The sequence below is a fragment of the Macaca fascicularis genome, chromosome 9 (assembly GCF_037993035.2).
Source record: "Macaca fascicularis isolate 582-1 chromosome 9, T2T-MFA8v1.1".
Classification (NCBI taxonomy): Eukaryota; Metazoa; Chordata; class Mammalia; order Primates; family Cercopithecidae; genus Macaca; species Macaca fascicularis.
Window position 1 is genome coordinate 97656467 of NC_088383.1, and position 5383 is coordinate 97661849.

The 5383-nt window shown below is 37.6% G+C and overlaps 1 pseudogene; it reads right to left on the reverse strand.

Moving 5' to 3' along the window:
- Window positions 1-2879: 2879 nt before the first annotated feature.
- Window positions 2880-4417, reverse strand: LOC102129278 (RCC1 and BTB domain-containing protein 2-like; annotated as a pseudogene).
- Between the last annotated feature and the right edge of the window lie 966 nt (window positions 4418-5383).

The window sequence follows — 5383 nt, forward strand, 5'->3', positions numbered from 1 at the left end:
CTATTTTCTTCTGGAGTTTAGCATTACAACAGAAGTGTGTAAAGTCACCTTCATTTTTATCTGTTTGTAGGTAACCTGTTGTGTTTTTTAAGAAAATAATTAAATTTCTGCTTATATACTTGTTTTATATTATTGTAGTTTCGTTTTCATCTCTATAATGAAACGAACTTAGCAAGCATATTTTTGCAAAAGTGTCCCCTTTAATTTTGCAGTGAACTCTTTCAATCTGCACTTACATGTTTCTTTAACCCAAGTTTTCTTCTATCATGCCTTTGAATATTGATGTCTCTATTCCTTTTAGTCCTTTGTTTTAATCTAGTCAATAATCTGTTACCTATATGTTTCTTCAATGTCTACCATCTTCTCTGTCAAAGATTATTTTTATTTCTTTGTCTTTTTCTCTGACCTGTGGGCTTAATAATCAAGTTTTTCTTAGGATTACTAACGTACTTCTATGGAATTCGGTGCTTTACAGTTTCCAGTGTGTTTCCATTTTTAGTTTTCTTTCAGTTTTTCTTTGTCCTGTCCATCTTTCTTTAGCCATCAAACTACTGCATTTTTATTATGAACAATTGCAGACCTGTAAAACCGTATCGAATACATTACATTGAACATCTATATTTACTACCAGGGTTTGGAAATTAAACATTACAAATGAAGTTTGTCTCGTTGCATCAATTTTGATATATTTTTTCCAGGGTATTGTTTGTTTCATCTATATTTATGTATCTTTCTATGTATGTATATTAAATATGTATTAAATCATACATATCTATGCATGTATTTCTGGATATATGTGTTTGTGTGTGTAAAATATTACATAGGAAAGCCACTTTTTTAACTTTTCCTTTTTATTTCATACAATATTCTTTTTATTTCAGTATATTCTTGTTTCTTATATTTTATTCTGAGTTAAAAAAAAATCTTAGCATTAGCTGTTCTAAAAAATGAAAGTACTCCCCGAAGAAGATGCAATATTTTTAACAGCTGTGATTCACATGTGGCCAGGCTTTAGTGGTAACCACATCCTTCCTGAGTGACCTTTGGAGATCATCCACCATCTATCTCACCATAGGCTGGTAACCATATTTCTCAGCTTACTCCACATGTTTTCTTCCCTTTCCAGAATGTGAAAAGCTTGTGAATGGGAGTCAGGTATCTTAATTTCTAAAACCAAGAATCTATATCTGTTTAGTTCATTTGATTTTTGGAGGATTATTTTGTTTTACCTTGAGCAAGTCACATTTTCTGGGCCTCATTGTCTTCTACCATAAGATAAAATAATTTGATTAGATGATTCTTTCCCTGTTATCTGCAAATAAGCACCTTATTATCAAATAGTTCAGCATCAGAACAAGATTCCTAATTCCAAAGGAGTTTTATTTACATAATATTATATTGTGAGATACATATTAGAAGAATCTGACACTATGTTCCATTCCAGTTTCTCTTTTGCAATTGAGTGACTTGTTTTGATCTAAAAAGTATAAATTCTCATGCCTGTAATTCCAGCACTTTGGGAGGCCAAGACAGGTGGATCACTTGAGGTCAGGAGTTCAAGATCAGCCTGGCCAACATGGTGAAACCCCGCCTCTACTAAAAATACAAAAAATTAGCCAGGCATGGTGGTGCATGCCTGTAATCCCAGATACTCAAGAGGCTACAGCAGGAGAATTTCTTGCACCTGGGAGGCAAAGGTTGCAGTGAGCCGAGATTACACTGCTGCACTCCAGCCTGGGTGACAGAGCGAGACTCTCTTTAAATAAATAAATAGTATAAATTTATCTCATTCTTATTAATGCGGCCCATGAAATGTAAGTATTAGTTCCTTTTCAGATAGTACTTTATAATTATACTAGTGCCAAATTAAAGGACCTATTTTATAGTGACATGAAAGTCAACTGCAAGAAAAATACATAGTCATTTTCACTTACAGAGGCAAATCCCTCAACATAGATAAAAGTAAAAGACCTTATGTCAGGATGTGAGGCAGATCAGTCCAGGGATTTCATTCAAAAATAATACTTCATACTCAATAATCCCATGTGAGAATTTAATGACTCAGAGTAAACAGAAAATCAAAATTAGCACTTGAATCTTGGGTAATTTAATAGCCAAGGCATTTTGGTGAATTGTAATTAATGCTCTAAATTAGCCACTATTTCTCAGAATCATGTACCAGAAGAATAAGAACTTCAATAGTTAGAGTATTTTAGATTTACTTTGTGCAAGTTATTACTTCATCCAGTACTCCACAACTAAAGTTATTATCTGGGCATACTGAAGATTTAGAATAAATTGAGTGCCTACTATATGCAAGGCACCATGCTGGGTACTGACAATGTGGTAGGAACAGCACTCCTTATCAGGCTATCTATGTGGTATCAGCCAGCTGAATAATGGAATGTTTGGGCCAGAATAGCATATACTGAGACCAGGGTACAAAGGTATCCAACTTAAGTGACTCAAAAGCAGAAATGGTAAATAAGATATTTCATTTTTTTTTTCCTTGACCTTAGTCACATCTGATCAGAGTATTCAATGCTTTCTACATAAACTCTGGATGTAGGCAGATGAAATTACTCACCATCATCCTTCTTTTGACAGATGCAAGTACTCAGCCAAATGTAACTCTTCAAACATAGTATTAATTCAAGAGACATGATTACCTCTGACTTTTGCAGGGGAAACAGAAAGGTTCAGAAACTCCTTTTCTGAAGATGGGATCCATTTTTAAAGGCTTTAACTCTGCTTTCTTTTCTGAAAAAGTTCTCCAGGAGATCATGGTCCATTTATGCAAAACCTGAAATTTGTTACTATAGTCAGAAGGTTTATGCAAAACCTGAAGCAGAATTCTTCCAAATCCCAGGCATCATACTTCACAGCAGTCGAGAGCAGAGTGACTGCACTCTTCTCGCAGATGCCTTGATTGTTGGCAGAGCTTTCTTCAACTGATTTTCTTTATAAAATGCAACCAAATCTAGCAATCCTACTGCCTCCTCAGGAGAAAGACTGGTACTGTTTGTGTACACGAATTCCAGGAAGGCCCAGTAAGCAGAGTATGAAAATTCACTCATTTCTACAATATTATCCTCATTACCTTCCAACAATGAATGAACATGCTCACATACATCAAATTTTGAGAAGACCTTTATGTGCATAAATGTACTTTCCATCGACCACAAATTTCAAGACTGCAGTGTCCAGGTTGTCAAATTCCCTCTTCAGTGACTCAGCCATTGTGAGGGTGGTCATCAGGTTCCACAGAGAGGAGGCGCCACGTGATGGCAGGAGAGCAAAGCAGGCAAATGTGTCATCAGTGCAGACGTGCAGAGGTGGGTGAGGTGAGGAAGGATCACAAACTGGCCCTGGCCCCACATGTACACATGCCCACCCTGGGTCTTGGCCGCAGATGTGTGGGAAGAGTGACAGACTGCAATCTCTATAATTCTGTCCTTTTCCACAAGGACAAAGGTAGAATAGGAATGGTGGCTTTTATTGCCAGTGCCGAACTGCCCATAACTGGCACCCCAAGCATATGCTTGGCCTTCATCTGTTAATATTAATGTGTGTCTGTAATCACAGGTAGCCTCCCCAGTGTCTACCACCACTATGGAACACACCTGTCCACAAGCTGTGTTCACAGCCTCTTCATTCCGTAAGCAGCCAGTGACTCTCTGAGCAATTGGCTGATTAACTGTCGATCCATATTTTACATGTCTAGAGTTATTATAACCCCAGGCAAATACCTCTCCATCAGATATTAGCACCAAAGAATGGTGAGACCCATAAGCAACCTCAATGACTTGTTTGACAAATTAGTAGAGAAATCATGATTAGTTGTCCCAGAGCCCAGCTGACTGTACACATTATGGTCCCCAAGTAAAGACTTATTTTGTTGCAAGGACAATGTATATACCACTCCCACACCTGAGGCTGGCTATCTTTATGCCACTTAAAGAATCCAGTCTCCAAGGTTTGATGGTGCTCTGGATGTTACCTAACCTCAAACAGCCACAGCAGTTTGTGCCAGGATATTACTATTGTATATAAAACTTCAAGACCAGCACTGACAAAGACACAAGCCTGAGGAATTAACTGCAGTTCTTCCTCAGAAAAAAAAGGTAAGAAAACTGACCACTTTCCCACATCTAACTTATTCAAAGATGACAGAGTGGCCTGTATTGGCTTTCAGGGATTTCCTACCATTGTAACATTTTGTATGTAATAAAGTAACTTTATTGCTGATCCTGTGAATCCATTCATTTATTTTATGAAACCTTCCCACTTTCTTCCTAGAGAAGATGAAGTTCTTCCATATGGACTCAGTCTTGGGCAGTTCCTTGGTCAACTTTTCTCTGGGACTAGAAAGTTTCAAATCATTATGAAGAGCAGACTTCTCAATTCTCAGCTCCATTGAAGAATATATGATCTGCTAAGCTGATGGTTACAGATTTCTGGAGTCCAGTGTTTAGTAATCTTTAATCCTGTCCCTTTTAGTTCCTTGTAAAGTTGTCTTCCAGAGTAAAGTTAATGTGACTCAGGATAGCTTGAGCCATATCTACTCTGCCTCCTAGATCACTGTTACTGCCTGGATGATTTTAACTTTAATATGATTGAGTCTAGTTATATACTGCTCTGTTCAGTAGCCACTAGCCACATGTGGCTATATTAATTTAAACTCTCATTAATTCAAATCAAATCAAATAAATTTAGTGCTCAGTCTTAGTCACATTTTATGTGCTTGATACCACGTGTAACTAGTGGTTACTGCACACGTATAAAATATTTCCATCAGCGCTGTCCGTTGGACAACTCTGGATAAAACCCTAGGAAGAATATTAGTGAGACTGGATAAGTTCTAGCTGAAGCAGGACACATGGACACAGAGCTCAATTAGTTCAATTAGTTCCAGACTGGGAGAAGCACTTTAGACCAAAGCCGCTGAAATCAGCTTATTGCAGGGGAAGTTTATCAACGTTGCAACCAGACAGCACTTGAAGAAAATGTCTGCTACTTACAGGCAATATGATCTCAGGCAAGTAACTGAGTCTCTCTGAGACTCAGTTTGCACTTCTGAAAAACGGAAATAAGAAAACCAGCCTCATCGCTTTAGCATTAATAGTATAGTAGCATATATGGAGTCCCAAGCGTAGTGTCTGGCAAGTAGTTGGTACTCAGGAAAACTTCCTAATACTGACAATATCATCAAGAAAAAAAAAAACTGAAGTATTGGTGATGATGAGGCCCCCACCCTAAATGCCCTTGAGGAAATTGTTGGCAAAGTTTCTGAAGAAAAACTGTCTTCACCATGAAAAGTTTCCTGATCCTCCCTATTCTCACTCTTCCATCCTCTGCTTCCAGCTAAAAGGATCGCCTCTCT